The sequence below is a fragment of the Ammospiza nelsoni genome, chromosome 3, assembly GCF_027579445.1.
Source record: "Ammospiza nelsoni isolate bAmmNel1 chromosome 3, bAmmNel1.pri, whole genome shotgun sequence".
NCBI lineage: Eukaryota > Metazoa > Chordata > Aves > Passeriformes > Passerellidae > Ammospiza > Ammospiza nelsoni.
Window position 1 is genome coordinate 67,940,624 of NC_080635.1, and position 24,247 is coordinate 67,964,870.

Genomic DNA, 24,247 nt, shown 5'->3' on the forward strand with positions numbered 1-24,247 from the left:
GTATCAGAAAATGTCCATACAAGTTTTTGTCTCATGATATCTCAGATTGGAGATGCAGATAAACTTCTTTGGATATTGAATGATTTGAAATCCTTTTTCAACAATCTTTAAATGCAAGGGAATATGCATCCAGATTATTCAGCTTTTAGCCCTGGATATGAGGATATTTATTCGCCTGTACTGTTACTTTTCAGAGCAGATCAAAAGGAAATGGCTGACTCTTCTTGATTTTAGTCAATTCAGTTGCTTGAGTACAGTTGCCTGAGTGAATAACTGGACCACTGCAAAGTGAAATTGAAATATGTAACCTTACACAAGCAAGGGCTTGTTCAGCTGGGCTGAATTATGTCTCTATGTCTTCTAATATCTCAATAACACTGAATCACAATATCTCTGGATCTGATTGTGTAGCTTGCATATCAGCCCTTGTTCAGGTCTCTGCTTAGTCCTGAAGTCTGTTCTTATAAGTTAAAGTAATTCACAAGTAAAGTAATTAAAATAAACTTAGACGTTCATTCACCGAACATTTTACCATGCATTTTGCTTTTGACTATATTCTTTGGCTTGTAATTCTGTCATGCCGTCTCCTCCCATGTATGTGTCTCAGCTTTGTGCAGTTCCCTAAGCACAGAAAGCCATAACTCTTGCATGCTAATTATTAACTATAATAATTAAAAACCTTAGGAATAGGAATGGAAGAAAGAAAAGTCTGACAAGTGAACTTGTTTCACTTACTTCCTGCAAGATTTCATTGTTCAGTTCCAGTGTGGAAGTCTTTCTCTTCACACCAAGAGCATCTTATGCTGAGTCTTTTTGTTCCTCTCCCAAACAGGCTTTTAAACCACATATTTGTGTACATTCCAATAGCATTATTTTAAGCTTTCCTTTCTTCTCTCTTTCCATTCTTCATCCTCCACTTGAGTTGCTGATTCCCTTGTCATTTTCTATTGGCAAAAATAAGAGTTATATGTGTGTATATAAATATATATTGTCAGAATGATTAATTCTTCATGACTGCTTCCTCTCATCTTCATTTTCATTTTCCCAAGCATTTCCATATGTCCTTCAATATTTCATTTCAATAATTAAAATTTCCAACATGACCTACAATGCAAAACCCATCAGCATAGTCTTTTTTTCCCCCTGCTCTTTCTTTCTTTCTCCTTGACATGATGGGAGTCACTATTTCTACAAAAAGCTGCCACAGACACTGGGCTCTGTGCCTTTGGGAGAGTGAAACAATATTGGGAATCACTGAGAAGCTGTGTGTGCCAGGGAAACCCTCTATTTCAAATGTTCCTGTTCCACTGTTATTTTTTCCCCTCTAGAATCTTTTGATGGTTTCCAGGTCTCTCTTCTGGCATTTGAATGTTTTATTTGCTGTCACTACTAGGATGTATCACCAAAATGGAGAAGTAGAAGAATTTTCCAATCTTTTTGGTTGAGTTCAACTAGATTGGGAATGAGAATGAGTAGCAAAGACATCTAATAAATATGAAGTTTAATTATATCTAGACTGTGGTTAAATTGACATAAAAATCCTCTAATTCTGAAAGTAAAAGATGTAGTGGGGGTATTTTTTAAATCTTAAATTCATTACTAAAAGAGCAATTTTGATAATATGTTGCCAACTGGTGCAATTATGTGATTCTTGTGTTGCTTTTCTCCAGTGTATTCTTCCATTACTGAGCACTATTAGAAAATTATCACTGTATAATAATTTTAAATGCAGTCACTTTATTGTCCCATTCATTACAGCTTGAGGATTATATTTTTCTGTTTGTGCTGGTTTTACTGCAGGTGTTGTGTCTCATATAATTGTTACATTTGTAAGGTCAGAGGTCTTGGTGGCAACTGTCCTGCATATACTAGCACATCAGCAATATCACTTTCCTTCAGACTCTAAAAATAAATGTTCTGACAAAGAGCAGAAATTAAGCCACGCTTTCCACTTAACTGAGATGTCAGAAATTGTTCTGGACAAAATAAATCAATACCAAATGCCTACAGTAAATAAAATCCTGAGATTTGATCCTGGGCAGGGGGACCAGGGCATTCAACACATTTAAGGATATTATTAATTTGTCTCAAGGAATCAGATTCTAGATGCAGTGTTCTTGTAGATCTCCATGTTTTTCCCAAGTGATAGGATAAGTCTGGTTTCATCCAACTTTGATGTCCATGCTGAACAGCTTAACTGATATCCTCAGAAAGGAGCACTTAGACTGAAGAAGTCTCACAGCATTTATACAAAAAGGGTCAGTTCTGAATAAAATAATTTTAGACATTTAATATTAATAGATGCTGACCACCAACTAGCCACAGCTTGCTTTAAAGGTTTAGATTAATTCAGTCATTTAAACTCCTCTTCCAGTGAAAGTGTCAATAATTAGGGTTAGTCTGATATGATCTTGCCACCCCTCATCCTCCTTCAAGCATGTTTGTATGCAGACCCAACTCACATTTAAAATTAGCAAACTCCTCTCACTTACAGGTAAACTGCCATTAACACCTTTTTCTGTGTGTAACGAGCATTTCTTTTACCAGGAGTTATTTATAGGAAATGTTTATGAAAGTCAGATCCTCCACAATCACTGTTTCGCATCCATGTGGATCCATGCCCTTTCTTTGACGTTTCTGGTCTGGTATCATCTGTGAACTTGCTCAGTGTCCCTTCCAGCCCTGCATCCAAGTCATTTGTGAAGAGGTTGAAGAGCACAGGATGGAGCCCTGTGGAACCCCACTAGTGACAGGTCACCAGCCTGATGTCACTGCTTTCACTGTAACCCTTTTCCCCTGAACCATGCTTGGGCACCTGGATGCTGTTGTGCACTTGGCAGTGGGAGCCTATCAGGATGCAACACAATGAAAGTTCTCCAGGGTAATGACATCCTGCTCCACTAACCTCCCTTCTCTCTTAACATAATTTTAGCACCGTTCTAAATGTGATCAGGCGTGTCCTGGTGCAAAAAGTGCCCCTAGGATTGGGGTTACCACTCTTCTGACTGTCCTGTTCACTCTAATTTCATTAATATTTTTGCTTTTCCTTCTCCTTCTCCTTCTCCTTCTCCTTCTCCTTCTCCTTCTCCTTCTCTTTTTTCCTTTTTTCTCTATCTCTTTTATTTTCCTGTTCCTCCTTCACATGAAGGACTTAGAAAGCCCAGAGGGGGGGAAAAAAAAAATCACAGCTACTTTGGTCACTATTATGATTCATCATAGGATTTCTGACAATGAAAGCATGGTCCACCTGAGATTCTTTCACTAAACCAGAGTGCTGCTTGAATGAGAAAATCTTACCTTACAGTTTGAATCACAGACTTGCCTCGTGGTGAAATTTCAGTTTCAAGCTTTTATTTTATTTCTGATTGACTTCAGTTGATTAACAAATGTGCTTCTTAAACTGAAATAACATTCCATGTGAGTTATATACTGGTTGAAGTGCAACTTTCTCAAACAGACAAGTCTATGAATATACAACTGACAGTTGTTGTAGCTTTACATCCTTTAAGAAACAGATACAGAAAGAAATTTTGGCATAACATATCCCAAACAATAGAAAAAAAGCATTTTTTCATCAGTGTTATCATATATTTTTATTTCCTATGAATATTCAAAGAACAGAACTAGAATGTTAGAGAATAGTGTTCATGGAAATTTTGATTTAAAAAATTTATCAGATTTCCATGTTTTCTTTTCAAAAGTATGCAAGAATTTTTACTTGGTGCCTTTCTTCCCCATCGCCACCCCTGATGCAGCCAACACTCTCACTGGATTCAAGGAGCTTCTGCCCTTCTGAGCAAAGGCAGGGTCATAAACATCAACCATTGTACCTCAGGTCTTGTGACAGAGTGCCTTGAATTCTGCTTTTGCAGTCTGACCTCATCCCCTCCTGATTCCTCAAGACCAGACCCTTCAGAGTATCTGCTGGGTATCCATCACCCTTCACAACTGACCCTGCCTTCTTTCCCGTTGCACCCCAGCATGGTCTGTGACAGAACCACAACTGCTCCCCCAGAGCTTGCTTGCTTTGCACCCCCACGGCTGCAGAGCTTAAAAAGGAAAAAAAAAAAAAAAGTGCAAATGCCAGAAGATCAAGCTGCTGCTGACTGGGATGGGGATGAATCGTGTCATAGTTCAGAGCACTGTTGTCGCTCTGGCACCGAGTCACCGCGCTCGGTCCCTGCCAAGACGGGTGTCAGCTGGTGAATTATAACATTGGCAGACAGGCCAGAGATAAGCAAAAAAACACAATGACAGCTGCTACACAGAACTATTCTTTCTGGCCTGCTGAATACAGTAATACATTGTGTAAATAAAGACAGACAGCTTCATTATGCAATTGTCTGTTACTAGGTCTCTGCTGAAGAAGTACTATTGATTCAGGAAACCATACCCAAGCTCATCAGACTAATGTGTTCTTGCTTTTGGGCTCCCAGTGTAGCAAGAAATATAGTACTGTAACTCTCTAACAATACTTCTACAGAAATATGTGCTCAATGGGGAAAGAAGGTCCTGGTGATAAATCTAGTGATTTTGTTTCTGATAAATGCTTCTAACATGTATTTGAGTGCAGACCAAAACATGAAAACAGACACACTCACCTTGCATGGCAAGTGTAAGACCTAAAAGGAGTTAACAAATAATGTCTATGTAGAGATATCACCCTATCATTCCAGCAGTGCAAATCAGAAATCTTTCTTTTTTTTTCTGTTCTGTTGTAACATAAGAGGCAAAGAGGCACCACATGGCAAATTATAATAGACAAAACACAGAAATAAGCTGTAGTGTTACTGATGTGTTAATTAAAATATTGTTTCTACTTTCTTTCACATAATTATCTCTGTAAACAATGCAGAGGGTCACTTTAGACTGTGAGATGCAAGAAGGCAGCATTTAAACCATCTTTCAAATGGACCCATTCACCTTTTGTTTTAACCTGAGAGCACTGAGTCCCTTAGCTGAACAAAAGGAAGTGAGAAATGACTGCAAAAATGTTCTCATGGGTGAAAAGCAGATGAAACTATTCATTTTGAAAATAAAGGAAGGCAAAGTTAAATCAGAAACATATTGGGCTGAATATTGCAGGGCTGAATATGTCTTTGGGAATGCTAGAGAGTGTAAGTCTCTTAAACTTGAAAAAAAAGTGGGAGTATAAATAGACTGTAAAGAAAGGGTAAGCAGTGTTATTCTAAGCAGGAATTAGTCAACTATCCAAAGCTCATGAGAATGAGTCCTGTTTGCAAGGGGCAATTGTGTCTGAACTGGCTCAGCTATACATTTGCTGAGACCCTGGAAGCAGTTGTGTGAACTGTGAGCAGAATATTGAGAAGGCAGAAACTGCGAGGGAAGATACTCCTGATTCCTAAATTGACTTTTTAAAGTGGGAAGATGTGAGCAAGGCCACAGCTTACTTTAAGCCCTTTTTAGGTTACCTTGCACTCACATAAGAGGTTATCTGCACTGTGCAGTTGTTTTAAAATGGTGATCCCTGAACAAGTCAAGTTAAATTGTTTTCATAGATGTATTGTTAACTAAAGAGTAAGACAATGATGGGGAAAGGTCTTCCTGGTTCTTTTTGGAAGCTGTGTTTGTGCACACACTCTGGTCTATGAACAAGCTCTTATCTAGCCATCTCACAGCCTGTGTAGGAAGTATGCAACCATCTGACTTCATCCAAACCCTAGGTGACCTCTGCTAGAAAAATATTACAGGTATTAACTGGCACAGATAATTCGGAAGGGGGAGACCTGGGCCAAAATTAGGTGGCAATATTCAAAATGCTTGTAAAATCACATAGTCTGCTTCATTTGGGTTTGAACACCATCAGTTTGTGGCTCAGTTACTCTACTGCTTCAGTCACATGAGTTAATTCTCACTGCGTTGTAATGTATTTGCTATGACTGTGTCTGTGATTCTTTTTGGTAATCAATTTTGATGACATTGCAAGCATTAAATTAGGGATTGAAAGCTTTTTTAAAAAGTGCAATAGTTTTAAAAGCTGCAAAATCTATTACTGCTTTTCAGTGAGATCTTTCCTGGAATAAAGTATTCTAAATCTAGAAGTAACTGGAATATTATTAACAAATCTGAGCCAATGAGTGAATTTATATGCTTAAAAATTATGAATCAGATTATTTACGTCACCTTTCTGTTTATCTTGTCAGTTTCAGTGGGCTTGACTAAACTATTTTTTAGGTCAGGATTGCTCTGAAACATGGCCAACAGTTTGCAAACTTGTGAGCACAAAGAGAACAAGGTTATTGGTAATACCATTTAACGTAAATTTTCATCATTTTTGAAAAGTAACCATTCTGGGATTCAGCCAAAGGCAATCTGATATGGCTATGCTCTCCACCTTTACTTCTCATTGCAAATGTAAAAATAATAACAACATTGAAAGGGAAAATAAGCACAGACTCAGCAAATAAATATGGTCACTAGAAAACCTGGGTTTTCTAACCCAAGGCTTAGAGTGCTTACAAGGGCTGGATATGGCTGTAGGAATGTGTGAGAGGCAGAAAGTTTCCTCCTTTAAACTATTCTTTGCAACCAACAGCACCTTTCTCCCATACCTGCTGCAATGTTGCTAGAGACCCATGTTTAGAATCCAAAGTATGAGCTCTGCATGCTTCCACCCACCTCCTCCTGCAATGGGAGCTGGAGTCTCATTTACATGACCATGGCAGGAGAAAAAGAGGATGCAGAGACTGATTACTGTGGTAAAAAGTACTGTTGAATGTCTGCACTCTGCCTTTTCTGGCACAGGCTGAAGCAATTTGATGGCTTTAGAAATTCTGTTACTCCCACCATCCTCTGCTCTGAGCAGGTCATGCTTTCTCTAGTCTAACCAACTCTAAATAAACATATGCCCTGTGTCATCATGTGAGTGCTTTTCATCAGCATGCCTATGCAAGCATAAATTGGACTTTGCAAAAGAATTATTTCAGGATGTAAATAACTTGGTTAAAAAATACACGAATAAAGACACAATAATGTTTCTGAAGAATATTGGTTTTGTCAGTAACATCTGTCTGTGTTTAGCCATTAAGACATGAAAGTGGGATAATATCTTGCAGTGTTACAAAACTTTATGCCCATATAACAACTATTTAGGCTAAACATGGTATTATTTTGTTAGTGTTGTTCATATTTCTCCTGCATTCTCCCAAGGTGTGATATGCTTCCAATTAGTATTGTACTGTAGTAATTTTGGACATGAACTCTAACCACTTTTGTGGTATTCCTAGAGCTGTGAGTGGCTGAACCTTGATTACTTGGCTTGAATATCACATTAAATACTTTTTTTAATTCTTTCTGCTAGCTGCACCTAGATGAGGCTCTAAATACCATACCAATGTTATTTTACTGTCACCCCATTGTGATTTTATATCTGCAGTTTGGAGAGGATGAAAAGTTGTGATATACTGTAAGCAAAGCCATTCACAGGCATTTTCAACATTTCCAGAAGCTGGAGAACTCCAGAGAGTTTTCTCTGAAAGTTGTAAACCAAGGATTTGAAGAGCATTCTCTACCCTAAGACCGAAGCCTATGGCTTCACTTTCCAAATTGACTTTCCAAACTGTATTCTACATATTAGTTGTAGTGCAGCCTAAAACTTGGTTTCCCCTCCCCACACTGCCAATCCGTGTGCCCAGCATCCATTGTACTAATCTAGTGCAAAATTTAATGGCATAAATAAGCTGTTTATTTTGCAGTACAGATAGTCCAGATTACAGCATGAAGACAGCACAAGTCTACCACAAGACAGCAAAACTGTTCAAAATCCAGGGAGGCAGCAGTTTGAGAGGCTGCCTGAGATGCTTTTCTCTTGAATCTGCTTTCTGAGTACACGCCTGTCCTTACCTCAGCTATAACACAGCCAGATCTAGCCAGACAGTTCCTTGCACCAAGGCAAAAACCTAATCAGACGCTAGTTTTCCCAATCCACCCAAGCACATTTTGTATGTTCTTCAAGCCAGATATTTCCTTAAAGTGATCATGACCTCAAAACTGCTTATTGCAGCATAGTCTCAAGGACTTCTGACTAGTTTCTTCTCCTTTGCACTAGTATTCATGAAAAATAATGCAAACCCTTCCTTCTGGTTCCCCTCCCTTCCTTCCTTTCTTCCTTTCTTCCTTCCAGAAGGTAGGCATTATGAGGTAAAGGGGAACTGCAGAAAAAAAATGCTGTCTTAGAGAGAAAATAATAGCAAAAGAAAAATCTTGATTAATATTTTGAGGGTCTCAGTAGTGTTTAAGGCCATGTCTTGAATGGGCACAGACATTTTTTTTCCTCCAACAGGTGTTAGGATGAAATCCCTATATGTGTGCTCCCAGAAAATTATTTATATTTTCTATTCTTTTTCTTGGTGTTGTTTTTCACTCATTATTTACTACCCAAGCAATATTTTGGTTTTCTGCAAATAACTCACTAACACACACATAATTCATTCATCATATTGCAACAATACAAAACAGAAAATAAGGAAGGACACCAACTTCCTGACAGGCTTTTCTGAAAATAGATGCCTGTTTTCTAGAGCCTGAATGCTTTGGGTTGTCATTTCAAGTATTTTATAAAACTTTCAGTATGATGACTAAAAGATTGAAAATTACTTCAAGCTTTCTTTAGGAATTCTCAAAGTATTGTGAGATGCCCTGGAATCCAATGTAACAAATGCAATACATGTTAATGCACATACAATTAAAATACATCACATAAAATAAAGAACACATGAATAAAGTACACAAAATAAAGTACACAAAATAAAGCTTTGCCTCTATGTTTTTTCCCAACTGCAGATCTCTAAAGAAGAACTTTTCAAAGCATCTTAATCCTATTTTCTTCAATATAAAAATTATGTTTAAACATATAGTTAGTATTAACTATACCTGTAAAGTGTTTCGACTATACTAGTAGTCCATATAAAACTTTATTATTGTGAAATAAATATAAGCGTATATAACTCTATTATTGCTTGGACATCTAAAATTCTATGCTGATAGCAAGTAAATAACCTTCAAAGCAAGTAAATAACCTTCAAAATATTCCAGTAAGCTACATAAATGTTAGTATTTCTGTTATACAAGGGAGGCAGGTGTTGCTTGCAGTTGCCATAATTTAAGAAAAGTCCTTTGAAATGTCAGCAGCAAGGCTTTATTTGAAACCTTATGCACTTTTGAACTCCAGCTTTAAACAACTTTATGTCCCATAGCAAAAAACATAAAAAACCTCCTTCTCTCTACCTCTTGCCGTGGCTCTCCCACCCCCAATCTCCTACTTCTCCTGTGCCTTTCCCTAGACACCTTTCCTTACATCCCCTCTCACAATTACTGTGAGATGCCTCACCGCAGAAAACTGAAGCTATTTTGTCAGGGTATAATCTATTCTTCACTGAAACAATGTCTACACACAAGTGAGTGAAAGTTTGTTCCATTGTAATTCTGCTTATTTTTGTGAGAGGAGAATCTTCCCCAGTGTGTTTTGTCTTCTTGCTTGTTTAACATATGGCAAGACAATCACTATGGAGACTGTAATTTAGTAACTCCGAAAACATTTTCTTCCAACATCCTGAACTTCTTGGCTCTGTGCTAAATCCTTCAGTGCAAGAGGCTAAGATACACTCGGGATTAATTTGGCCAAATAATTTCTCATGTTTACTTGGAAAACCTTGACCAAGACAAAATTTGATTAAAAAAATGAAGAAAACATTTTTTGACAAAACATGGTTCTAAAATGTGTTTTCCATTTTCTGCTCATCTCTGAAATTTAGAAAAAAGAAAATTCTAACTGCAAGCAGAAACAAAATCCATCCTGAGTCTAATTACTGAACTCTGAACTGATGGGATATCTGATGTGATCTTATCTGCACTGGTTGCTCATGACTGGATCCTAAAGAGAATACTGACAGTGATGCACAGTCCCATTTGCTAAATAAGAGAGAAGACATGAAGTCAACCTCAGGGCTATTTCTGATTTAGAAATGAATGGCTGGGTACAGCACAAAACATAGATGCCAGGGAGCTATGCTCCTGAGGCCCCTCTGAGCACACACAGAGTCAGAGGGGTAGGGGACAGAAGACTTACCCTGGACTTCTCCAGTTCCACAGCCATTGGCTTGGTCTGTGAAGGGATCCTGCATGAGTGAGCCTTTGTCCCAGACTCATCTGCCATGTTTCCATGGAGGAAACAGATGAGGAAATCCACTGCTTCAGTGTGGCCCTTCTAAGTCGTGTCTGTTTTAGGAGTGGGTATTTTGCTGTGCACTGTATGCTAGGTCTGCCCTAGCATTCAGCTTCTCTCTTGAGGACATACGGACATGCCACATCACTTTGCCTGAAATTCCTGCCAAATTTATGAAGAACCTGTCTAAAACAGATGCACAACTTCAGACCTGAGTTTGTCTGAACTTCTTCAAAGCCTTGATTTGACCTGAATGGTGGCCAAGGCAGCTTGGATTTTAAGTGACCTGAATTTGATATTGGGCAACTATGGATTGTACCTATGTAGATACATGGGGAAGGATAAGAGCTGACCACGACTTGGCCCAGCAAATATGATTTGTCAGAGTAAAAAAAAGAGTGTAAAATGCTCACTTTAGAGGCTAAGAGTTTTGATCAGGTCTACAGCCATTTTCATTATTTCTTTCCACCCCAGAAGCTGCCCTGAGGCAAGTAGTCTTTGTTTCTGAGTAAAATGCCCTTTCTTCACTGTTGACAGAAACATTACAAGTTTTCTTCCCACTGCCACTTGGCAGGGATTTTTAAAAACAAGCTGTAGGCACTAGCAGCAATGGTGCTAATTTATTCCAAACAACAGTGTGTTTGGAGAGGTGAAACTAAGCTGAACCTCCATCCATTTCCCAAATAATTAATAGCAATTATGCAGCCAACTTCCCCCATCAAGTGCATTACCTGTTGTAAAATTGGCCTAAAAGGCTGTATGACTGAGATGGGATTGAGTATTTCTCTGATGTCATTGCATACACAGTTTTTGTTGGTTTTGTAATTTTTCAGGCATACTGTGTTTTCTAAGGTACCCTGTGCTTTATATATCAGCTAGCCGTTCTAATTAAAAAGCCTGTGAATGTGCATATTTACAGGACATCTCTGATAGCTTTTCTCTTACTTCTGAAACTGATCTGTGCTTCTCCCTGACATCCAACTGGTCTGCAGTGCCTCTCTTGCTTCCTTCTCCTTGCTGGGGAGCCTGTCTTCTGAAACTGCACGAGGCCAGTGCTGTGACTGCTTTTCTGTCACCACACATGACTCCCTGTGGATGTCACAGTGAGCTACACCTGCCCCTCAAGCTCACAGGTGTCCCTTTAGGCTTCACAGAAGTGACTTGGATCTGGTTTAAAGTGTCTGTAGGAATGGTGACTTGTCCAATAAGCAGTGCAGTGTGGTGCAGATGTGAGCTATATTGTCTTTTAAAATTGGCAGGGATTGTTGCCAGCCCAGCCAACAGTTTTGGAGGCTGAAGTGGATCAAGGGGAGTGAAGGAGGATGGCCAGTGTCCTGGACAAAATCCGTGAGGTAATGAGACACTCAAAAAGCAGAGAATACTTCAAATGCAGAGGGGTCTGTTACAGTCTTTTGCATTGAAATATGGAGATTTTCAGGAAAACTGTAGCTGGAGAGTAGCCTAAGTGTCAGTCATTGCATTGTAATGCTTTTGTAACCATTGGTTCATTTTTTCCACATTTTGCAGTGCTGATAGCTGAAAAAAGGCACAGAGAATATTTATATACACTTTATCTAGAGAAAGTTTGCCACCTGTGGCCAGAAGAATAGGACTTTGTAATGTGTGAATGAGGATATGGTGTAAAGGTGCTGCCCAAAACCTAGAGAAACAGCTTGTCTATTCTCCTTTTCTTGCAAATCAAAATTTTGCATTCTTTCCATTCTTGCAAATGCAAAAAAGATTTTTTTTTAATAACACCACATTTATTTCAAAAATACAAAAGCACCTTCTTGGATATGTTGCTTCTTCAGCTTCACACCCCTGATATATGCACTGGGATTGCATTCCTTCCTTCTTAGCTTTGCTGGGGAGATCTTGGGAGAATCATTATGTTTATGAGCAAGGGGAAGAAGAAAAGTGAGAGCAACAGGACAGTTGATTCCTGATATTACAAAGTACACTTTGGACAGGCTAGCAATTTATGTAAAATTTAAGAGAGGTGATCTGCAGTTTTGGATAGGCACAGCCTACAGCTAATCCTCTCAGGATCTAAAGATACTCCTCTGTTCTGTGTATGTATTACTATCATGTGAAAACCCACACTGTGTATTTAGCTCGACAGAAGGAGGGAGATCTCCATGGTTTTGCCTTTTTAAAAATATGCAAGTGCAAGGTTAAGAGCATTGGGGTTAAAAGCAGTCAGAGACAGTGCATATTAAATGGGCATATTTGGCAGAAAGCGGGGAAAGGACGTGGGATCACAAACACAATAAACAGAGCCACAAAACTGTCAGCAAAATGTATTTCTGCAGTCAAACAAGAGAGTGCCAGAAAGCATGTACAGGGACACAGAAAATAAGACAGAGGAAATCATTCCAGACACATACATGTGGCATTACAGTCTAAAAAGTGGGACACTCATATTCAATTTTACACCCTATATTACAGAGGTAGTCACATATTACAAAAAACAGGCACAGAAGCCTAGCAAAAGGAAAAAGTCTAGAAGGGCTGAAATATTGGCTGTACTAGATTTGCAGTCTCTGGAGAGAAAGTGAGTTAAAGCAACATAGGATCCAGCTTGTTACCTCTTTTCTGATTTGTGAATTCAAGAACACAAGAGGCATGGTCAGTATTTCATAGAATTTTTTTTATGGTGTTGTTGTACTTAGGGGACAAATTATGTGGCTTAAGTGTATGGCTGTTTTCTATAAACTATTTTGAGGTATTATTGATTTTAGAATATTTTAAGTGTCACCCACCAACAAAAATTTGTGGCTGATGTTAATCTTTAGAGTGCATATTAACAAAACAAAACAAAAAAAATCAGTGTTTTAAATAAATTGTATTTATTTAAATAACTAAAATGTTGAAAATTTTTGTAGGTTTTTTTCCCCTCAGAAGCCTTAGTGCCTCTGTTATGTGTTGAAAGAGAGCAACACCCTATATACACCAATTTTTTGCACTCTTTCACGCTTATTCTTCCCCGTCATGTCTTCATTGTCAGAATAATATAATGCTGTCTCACAGCTAGAAAATTTAAATATGTGCACATCTAGAATTGATTATAAATACGATCATCTTTTCTTTGTCCTGCCAAATAAACAACAGACTTTGTGCTCTGATAATTTACTTCAGATATTCTGCATTCTCTTAGCACACTCTTACATTAAAAAAAATCTTTCATTTCTTTGATTTGAGCAATAAAACCACAAAAGCTACCAAAAAGTAGCTGCAGGTTGCTGTGTGGAGGGGTCTTGCTTCTCTGCAGCCCCGGACACTGGACAGGAGCTGTGCAGAATGATAAACCTGCAAGTACATCACTGCAGCATTTTAAAAGATATAACTTTATTTAGAGCTTTACCAATATGTATCTTCATTTACCTGTGTTATAAACAGAATATATATACTGAAGCTGCAGGACTTGTAGAAGAAACACCGGTCATCATATTCATTAGGTGTCATCTTTCATGTGAAAAGACTTTTATTGCTCCCTTGTGTCAATGCACCACTTTATGAAGCTATAGATCACTTTCATGGTCCTGAATCATGTTTAGTCATTTCTTACAAATCAAGTTAGTAATAACTGTAAAGCCCCATCATTTAGTGTCCATCTCACTTCACTCATTTCAGACTGCTACTGGCCTCTGAGTTAATTATGGAATGTGTTAAATCTTTATTGCCTCATTTATGCTGTAACAGGGAAGGTAAGGCTATGGGGAAATTTGCCTTTCTCTAGCTTAATTTAAAGCTCTAAGACTACAGCTGGATATGAATTCTGTAAGTATGAATTACAAGTGCGTAACTCCATTCCCCTGAGATTTCAGAGATTTTTAGTTCTGGACAAACTGCCTGTCCACTAGCCACAGAGTCTCAGGATGCTTGTAAAGCTGTTGAGTTTCCTCATCAAATGTCCCTGAGATGACTTTTTTCACTCCGGTTCCACCTTGTCATTTTCTGTTACTGGGCAATTTTTCATCCCTTCTCTCACTTCTTGTACTGACCCTGTGCCACCATCCCCTGCTCAGCCTTACCTGTGTGCTGGCACACCAAAGCCACAGTGGCTATGAAGAGGCTTTAGGTGTGACCTTAGGTCTGGCTTTACATGGGTTACAGGCAAGATAATATTACACCACCAAATGCATGCCTTTGTTTTCAACATTTACAGGTCTGCACTCCCTCCCGTCACCCCACCAAAATACACAGTGCCTGAATCACTGAATGCAGAGTGCTATTATTAAACTTGTTTTATATGAAGGGTAGAATTTAATTGCCATAGAACTCAGCTATTATTTATCTGCTAAAATAAAACTGTTAAAAATAAGCTATGCATAAATTTCAAAAGCAATTTATCAGGGAATGAGACAAATGTTCTAGTTTCTTAGTTTAAGGCTAAAAATCTGATACTGTCTGTGATTTTAGCTACGGTTGTGCTGGTCAACCAAAGAAAATTCCAATGTACTTGGTAGGTAGGATGTCAGAATATGGGACACAGTTTTTCCTCACATGTAGACCAAGAGCTTTCCTCCTGCTCTTAATTAATTTAAAAGAACATCTAATAAGTATTGTTCTGTGACTGCTTCAATTTCAAAATAGGAGCTGTTTTAAATAAGATAGAACTGAACTTCAGAGACAGCCTTTGGGTAGCCAGCTGTCTGCTTATGTCAGCATTTGACTCTGCTGACACTCTGTCCAAATGCTTTTGTACACAAGCTTAGCTTTCTTTAAACACTTCGGTCAATTTAATCTTGGCTGAAAACACAAGCACCAGGTCTATGATGACTGTTTGAGTTGGCTGCAGGGAAGAAGTCCATTTCTGGCTAAGGTAGCACTGACAGGAGGAAGATTACACTCCATGTGTGAGGGTGTTCCCTGTATATTTTAGGCATGATCATTTAAAAAACATCATGCCTAAGTAATGACTGCTAGTTAAGAATGACCCAACCATTTCCAAAGGGAAATGTGGATTTTGGAAGATGATATTATTTTAATTCCATGGGTTTTGAATATGTCTCCTGACAGAAAAGTGGGAGCTCCTTGCTGAAGATTAGAAAAGGGTGAAATTAAACATCCAGTTATGGCTGGACTATCATATTTTTTTCTGCAGTTTTGGTAGATAAACTGATGTTTTATATATTTTGACCATGGAAAAAGACCAGAAACTGTAGAGGCACAGGCAGAAGCTCCTGCTGCTCCAATGATTTTTTTGTCAGTTGCAAATCAAAAGTCCAGTGAGAAAGCAAAGCATCAACAGTATGTATATCAAGTATTCCTAGTATGTAATTAATTCTTCTGGGCAAAATGGACTTAATTCAAAACAAGCTGAAAATGGAGACTGGATGGGAGAAATGAAAAACCAAACCTTTGTTACAATCTTCATTTCACTGTTGAAAGAATTAATATTAATATTAATACTACTACTAATAAACACAACTGTTGAGACAAGCTCTTAAGTTCAGCCTTTGGGTCATGCACAGCCCAAAGCACATCCATAGCACATCTATGGTGTCTTATGGTATAAAATTTGACATACTTAGCTACCCATGTCCAAGTATTCTGTCTGCATTCTGTTGTCACATTTTCTCATATCAACAGATAGCCAGGAGCAGTCTTGGTAGATTAGTTTATAAATGAATGCAGTAGATTGATATAGTTGCTTGTTTTGTCTCAGTTCTGAGCATTGTACCAATTTATTGTTCAATAAGGAGAACTTACAGTTCATACCAGGATTTTATAGAGCTTCTTCCAAGCTAATTCAATACCTTTCTCGTGCTGGATTGGATTTTGTAAAGGCTATTGATCTTAAATGATTTTTTCTCTTCTAGATTCCCTTTACAGTGTTTTCACTTTCCAGCATTAGTAGATGTTTTTTCATAAGTGTCAAGGGACCTCACCACATCTTTTACAAAGAAGTCACAAATTGGATTTCTTCCCTATTAAAAAAAGTAGAAAGTAAGTCTAAGTTTTAAACTTAAGGAGAAGCAAACAAATAAATATCAAAAGAAAAAAAAAAAAAACAACAAAAAACCAATAAAACCAAGAGAAACAAAACAAAAATAAAAAAACCCCATGGAAACAAAGAAAACCTTTCACTCCTGATTTACTTGTTTTCACTATTATAAGCAATTCCTTTGGAGTCATCCTACTCAGCTGATGGCAGACTTTTATTCAGCCCTTTCTACCCCACCAAGATATCTGTATACGTAACAGGTATTAATCTATGGGTGATCACCTAAAAGATAATTTAGAGCACTTGTTCAGTAGAACAACTATACTCTCAGTTAAACACAGTGGAGTCTAAAAGTCAAGAAATTGTTCCTAGAAGTTCAAATATACACGCCATCTAATGTTTCTATAAAAAGCTAGCAGTCCTGTAACTTTCTTATTTTGCTTTCAGAACTGTGTGGAAAATTGTTTTTATGACTTTTACAGAAATATGAAGTAGATTTTTTTTCTCTTAAGGGAGAAAAAGGATGGGGGGTTGAAAGGAAGAAGGCAGAGAAAGAGGACACCTTTCCTACTCTTATTTGTCTTATTTCTCTTCTTAGGAAAAAAAAAAAAAATCATTCTTCTTTTTCCTACCAATACAGTCCAAACCAGTTACCTAGATATCAGTAACTTGAAGATAAACAAAATAACACAGAAATATAAACCTGAATTCTGAAGCCTCAGAAGAGCATGAACAGAAGTGATAAACAATGTTTAAAAGCAGTCGAATTTTAGTGATAAGTCATGGTTTAATGTTTCAATGTTATCACTAAGACTTTTTCAAGATATGTTTTCTTTACACCTATTTTAGCAGCTGCATAACTATTCAACTGTCTGTGTAAGATTGGAGTTTTCCTTTTTACCTTTCTGAGATCAAGTATGTATTCACATAATTCTGAAATATGTAAAGAACAGATTTATTTTGTACACAGCACTGTAGATTCTTTATCCAAAGAACCTCAAAGCTTTCATTAAAAACATAGAGCTGAGCATTAGGTTTGAGCACACTGTACTAAAATAGCATGTACTGAACACAGCAGTCAATCTAAGGTAATGGATTAAGTCTTCTGAAAGACATCACTGAGTAAAAGTTAATCCATAAGAAATGTATTTAATGCATGTAAAAAATGTTTCTAAATGGGTCAAAGCCTAATCTGGCATAACCAAAAATCCCAGTTGTAAAGGATGCAAACTCTCATATTGGGATGACACAAAAAGAAGCTTTGGAAGAGCACAACAAGTGACCACAGTTCTAAAATGAACAAAGATGGCGCAGATAATGTTCACTGTCTGAAGCTCTGTATATACTACAATAGCACTCAAATTATTCAGTAGGTTCAATCTTTTAGACTTGCATCAGATCTCAAAGCCAAGATTGGCCTAATATACTTGAGGTTTTAATCCTGTGTGGAGCAAAGCTAAACTGCTTAATTCTCAAGAATGGTCCACTGGCATATTCAGCCAACACACAGTTGAAACCTGAGGTAACCTGGAGTATGTAGGGAGAACACGGAAATGACTTCTTACCCCTCTGATCGTCACGTGTCCCATACAATTTCTATAGCAGTTCTTGTATTGCTTGTGAAATGAAATATTTAGATGTTAAATTGCCTGGATTATTGGGGGAAAAATTTATTTCAAGTGCTTGCTGAAAGAACCATGTTTTATCTCTCATTAAGTATTTTATGAGATAATGGGTTCCCAACTTTTATACTACTACTAGTGTTTCTCTAGTATAAGAATAATTTTTAGAAATTATTTTCCCTGTAGTTAATCATACTTGAAACTGATGAAGTCATGTCTAAAATACTGTACTCATCTTTGGGTAAGGAAGGTTAAGGAAGCAGGGATTTCACCTAGCACAGAAAAACTAAAGGGCAATTTTTGGTTTTTTAGAAATTCTTTCCTTTTTTTTTTTAATAAGAGCATATTTCACTACTCAGCCATATTATTTGGACATATATATATATATATATATATAAAAAAAAAAAAATATATATATATATATGTATGTATATATAGTGTGAAAACAGTTTCAATCTATTTCTCAGGGAAATGTGCACAAGAAAGTAGTCTGTGGATACACAAGAAATGAGTAAAGTCTGAGGAAGATAATGAGAAATTCTGTTGTATATGCCATTCTGTCGGCCATTGCAGAGCCATAGCCTATTTCAATATTTTTTAGTTTCCCGATCAAGTTATGTCTCCCTGTAGAGATGCAGTGTATTGGTAATAAACCTATTTTCTTCAGCAGCATTTCACAGATGCCTGAGATGTAATCCAGCAATCCCAGGGAGCTGCCTAATATTATGTCAGAATAGGTGTATGTGCTTGAAGACACATATGAGAAATTTAGTCTGTAAATACAAAAAAGCATCCTGACTTCACAGGACATCTGGAAAAATAGCCAAATGATCCATGGCTATTTTCAAATGCCACTGCAATGAAAGTTAAGAAATTAAAATTACATGTAAAAAACACATATGTTTGTGCTATAACTGTATTTGTAAAGACAGTGGTGAGAAAATTAAATTGGTACATTCTATTTCTTGCCTATGAGATCTCAGGCCAAAGTATATATGGGTCTGTAAAGGCAAGCGCAAGACATTCTGTAACTGAGAGAGTTTAAGTTTGCAGATATTATTCTTATCATTATTATTATTAAGATTTAGAACTTACACATACTAAATCCTTCTGAACTTTCTGGTTATTTTGATGACTGTAGTGCAACACTTATAGATGATTGCTAGGGAAATTCTTTTATTCAGTTTGTAAACATATCTTGATATCATTTAATAGAGAATTGCTGGAGAGATGGAGAGCAAAATATTGTTTTTTCTCAAATCATTTATTGAAAAATAATGAAAGAAAGATAAAAGAGGAGTAGATAATAACAAAGAACTTGCCAAAACTTTATGAGAAATATGACAGATGAACAGTACTGAATTGCTTTAGCCAGACACAGATAGAAACTTCGGTGTCTTTCTGTCTATGAGAAACAGATTCAAGACTAGCACAAATGGGTTTCTTCAGTCAGAATGTTTGAGCCAACTCAGCTATATAATGTGAAAGCAATTCATTTATACAGTAATCTTTGGAATAAAGGCAAATGGAAAGGAACTGTTAATTCTTGTCAGTATCAATTATGTTGAAAATACCACCATTTTCTCTTTTTAACTATGAGAACATAATCCATTCTAAAGTATATGTTAGCTTAAGCTGAATGGGGAATTATTAGGCTTTATGTAAGTAGTCTATAAAATCAGCATTACTTTGTTACTGGAAGATTATGCAGTCTGATTAATGGAAACGGCCCAACTTGACTAAACACTGTGTTTTATGGGCTCTTTAGTTAACAGTCTGCAGTGGACAGTCATCTGGACTACATTTGAAATACAGCTGAATGGAACCCTAGCTAAATGAAAACCCAGAGGCTAAAAGGTAAATGTTACAAAGCAGGGCACAGAGCAGTTAGTGCACTCAGCACCCATTGACTGTTTTATAAATTAGTTAAATAACCCCTGAAAATCAAAACAAACCAAAACTGCATTTTCTGTTCCTTGAGCATGGAAATATTTTCTCCATCCCTCTGTGCCCAACATTTCTTTTCTGTGAGGAGTACATCTGGCATCTTCATCTGTGGGTACCTATATCTTTTACTCCCATTCTACTTCTTCTAACAGAGGAAAATCTCTCATACATTTTTCTAGAGGTCCAAAAGAGCCCTGAGAATTTGCTTAGCCTGCAACTCCATTGGACCAAAACAAACAGGATGAGAATATCACATGGAGCATAGAAGAAGACTGTGGCTCAGGCAGAAGGTAATTAACCTGTAGCACATTTCATGTATCTACATCTTGAAGAGCATCATGAACAAGAAAGACTTTTTGATCAGCAGGTGTGTTAGATCTGCTTCACAACTTGCAAGTACATGGGGGTGTTTTGCTCTTTTTTTTTTTTTTTTTCTTTTTTGTTCTTGCCACTCCTTCTGAACTTGAGCATCCCTAGTCCGGATCATTTCACCTGTAATCTCCACATGGCTCAGCACCACTCTAGCACTCTGACTCTCAATTTAGACATGAATGAGCTGAGATCCAGCCCAAGAACATCCATGTTGATTAGACCAGGCACCTCACTAGGCATGTGAGTAACATTCCTAACTGTACATATCCCACCATCCTTGTGCAGTCACACATGGGGTCTGGAACGAGCAGAACACAAGGTCAAAGAGCTCAACCAGCTGTGGACCCTGCAGTCAAGAGCATCACGCCCCTGCTTTCCCTCACAAGAGATCCTCTGTGTTTTTGAACCATTCAGAGCCCTTCAAAAAGCAGAATGCTGTGTAGCTGGGTTCCTCCTTGCACAGCCTGAAACTTTTATGCTTTTGCAGCCTGTGCACCAACAGCATTGTGAATGCACAGTGAGTTGTGTTGCATCTCATCTTCAGAACATGTAAAATTGCTCTGAATATTTTAGCAACCATGCTTTCCTGCCTCCTGGCCATAAAGATGCAAAAGTTTAATTTCAAAATTATCAGCTATCAATAATATCAAGGGGTTTTTTTCAGCTCTGATGGTCGCTTTTCTTTTTCCTTTCTAAAGTTTGTGCACATCCTTTGGCAGATTATGCTTTGCACAACCTTGACAAATGTTCATCTGTGGCAAACAGCCTCTTAACATGACAGTAATGTTGACCTTGAACTAATTCATCTCCAAGAATGCACATCGCAGAAATTCTCATGGAAGTGAAAGAAACAATTCAGTTTTACATTGTTTTCAATTGCCTCACACCTGCTGTTGGGTCTAGTAAAAGAGATGAAAAACACTATAAGATACAGCAGGAGAGACCTTAGGTCAGAGCTGTGAAAACAACTGATATTTGCTTGTTTTGCATAAAAAGCATTTATCATTTCCTCCACTGAAGACTGCTGATAAGCATCCCAGGGGCATTTGGTTGTATTCCAGGTTAAATTAATCTTTCTGCATGATGCCATATAAAAAAAAAAAATCAGTGTCTGATATTGTTGATTTGCATATAAAGACTAATTTGAATGTGGGTTGGATTCCTTCCCAACTTTCTTTTGTCAAGAGAGTTTATGGTAGAAAATATGGTAGAGTTTCCCTACATTTTTGGGTACTCTTTCTAAAAATAACATAATTGTTGATAAAAGTATTTAAGAAAAAATAAACAAACAGTGCAGTCTTTCATCATATTAGAATTAAACAGAGGTAAGGAATCACCATTATATTTCTTTTCAAATCTATCACAATCAAATATGAATAGAAATGAAGGAACCAGTGTCAAGCATTCTGTATTTGTTACCTTTGTAAGAATTGCTCTCCATGCCTCCATCAGAGGAAATGTGTAGAAGTCAGCAATGGAGAAATAGAAACCTTCTGGGATATTTCTTTACTTTTTCTGCAAATATTAATTCACATTCTTAGTGATCACGTTGGTGGATTCTGGCTCCAGTTATCTTCTTTTAGAAGGACATAAAACATGAAAAACTATAAAACAATGGTTTCTTTAGAAAATATTCTCACAATCTCACAATACAAATATCAAATAGAGAAGATATATTAGAGAAAATACTCTGTCTTTGTGGTATGTGCCACCTTTTCAAAGTTTCTCACAGTGTGTCTAGTGTATGCTGATGGGATTAAATATTAGAGTTTGAGAAAGTTAAAGCATCTCTTTCAATGGGGCTCTAATTTTATTTTAAAAATTTGTTTACGAAGTCAATTATTAGAGAGACTCTCATTATCAAAGAGTCATGTATCTCTTTTTCAAATTCTTCCTTTTAAGTCTCATGTAAATTTATATCCAGGATAATGTCACAGTCTGCTGTGTACAAGTGTTCATACAAGCAGTAGTAACATATTGGAAGCATGATAGGACGTTCAAGGGAAAATCTCCACATCTCCTTGAAAGCAACCACTTTGATCAAAGCCACTTAAGGGCCACTTTTGTTTTTAAAGGTAATAATACAGATATTTAATTTTAGACACTTTAACATAAAACTCTATGTGAAAAAAACAGAAGTGCAAATAACTCACTGGTCTCTTTGAAGGTCACATGTAAAGATGCCACTACAGCTACATAGCACTAGCTGGACTTGGTCCACATCACGTCACAGTTCAACAGTCTCAGCCAGAGAGATTCAATGATTTTAGGAAGCTTTTGGGCAATCATTTGCAAGAAATTATAAACTGAACAATGCTGCTGAGGTACAGGAAAATGATTTGTTTATAGTTTAAAAGTGGTACATGTAAAGGTGATTAATTTGGTCTGCTCGCATTTCTTAATGCAATTGACCTCCAGCTTTTGGAGGACATAGATAGGTTGGGAATTTCTCTTGGAAATTCCTGACTTGGATAGGGTTATACTATATAATTCTAGTAGCTGGTAGCTAAGGACATATTTTATTATTCCCCAGTGATTTGCTGTTTTGATTCTTTCATCCAATTTTTAATCTCAGGAAAGGCAATACTAATAATATCTAACTTGGTGTCTTATTAACATAATGTCTATGCACCTTGTTTAGGCATGTGAAGTGGCATTTTTCTTGTCCTTTTAAAATAATTTAATCGTGAAAATAAATTTTTATTTAAGGAACAATACCATCATATAATTAAAGGATATAAAAGAACCAAAAGCCACCAAAAGCCAAAAGAACGCAACAATTGAGGATGTGCTTTTAATCAATAAATAATGTTTTCTTTCACTTCAACCATAGTGAAAAGCTTTTAATTTATAAATACATTTGCAGCTGTATGCACTGATAGACATTATAAATATCATCACATATACCAATATGTTAATTGCAAATTCAAAGGATCTCAACTGGTAGAAGTGGTATTTAATTTCTATTCATGTTGGTTATAAATTACTACTTTGTCAAAAAATTAACATGATGCTTTTTTCTTACACAGTTTTAAATTTTTATACAAATCAAACATTCCTGTGCTCTCTCCCTTTGAATAGTAAGGTCTCAAAACCAGTGGACCATTTCTCCTTTACATGCTGTACATCATTTTTAACCTTACAGCCAATCCCTGGGCTGATATCCAGAATTTGGCTTCCTGTAAAAAGCCTTGGGTTTGTGGGTTTTTCCACTTTCTAAATTAGTTGAATAGCACTGGTAAAAAACCGCAAAGACAGGCATGATTCACTGGCAAATCCTTGAAGCACACCTGAACAAGGATTGTGTTGTCATTGCTACTAGCATCCACTTACTTCTGCAGTGATTACCTATGTCTTATGTCTCAGCATTTGGAAATCTGAAGGAACACATGCTGAAGAAAATGAAATTTGTTTATTTTTTCTTTCTCAACTCCATAGTGGTATTTGGCATTAAATCCAGCCAAGAACTGAATTTCCAGCATAACAGCATTTATATACAGTATATGAGGAGAATCACTTGCCTCAAAACACCAAGCAAAATAGGAATGAAAACTGTAAGACTAACAAGTGTGCAAAAGTACAAAGAAGGATGCTTACCTTCTCTCACCTCTTCAGAGTGTACTAGCTCTGGAGACTTCAATGAGGTTTGTGTCCAAATCACCTTCAGGAAAGAGGGAATCTGAGTAGATATTTTATAGCAGGTATCCCAGATGCTCCAGTCAGGAGGCTGTGGGGAAAAGGGCAACCATTACCATTGTGTTAAATATGCCTTAATTTGCAATTGAACGAGCCATGGAAAGCAAACTAAACAAGATAGATCTTGGTTTGTGTTTCTGTAAGTTCACTACGCTGTGAATTAAAGCTCAAAACATTGTGGAAAAAACCCAACAAAAAAAACCATCCCAAACAACAACCCAAATTTGAACTAAAAGTGTTAGTTCATTCAAGGCAGAAAGGCTGGACCAGACTGTTAAGGGTTCACCAAGCTTCTGCTATCTCAGACAAGTTTAGGAGCAAAACCTTCTGATCTCAGGCTGGTTGGGTGCTGATCTAGGGAATTTAGAAACTTTAGGTCCCCAGCCCTAACACAGCATGGTAAGGACTCTCTGGGGTATCATTAGCTGCTTATATTAGCAGTGACAGCTAAGTCAGGTCCTCTGTGCAGCTCTCCAG

The 24,247-nt window shown here is 37.2% G+C and overlaps 1 long non-coding RNA gene across 1 annotated transcript; it reads right to left on the reverse strand.

The window, feature by feature from the left end:
- Positions 1-734: 734 nt before the first annotated feature.
- On the reverse strand, positions 735-23,806 carry LOC132071829 (uncharacterized). Its single transcript, XR_009418204.1, has 4 exons — positions 23,672-23,806; positions 21,494-21,589; positions 3,298-3,502; positions 735-944 (listed from the first exon to the last, which is right to left on the reverse strand). It is a non-coding gene; the product is annotated as an uncharacterized LOC132071829 (long non-coding RNA).
- Positions 23,807-24,247: the final 441 nt, after the last annotated feature.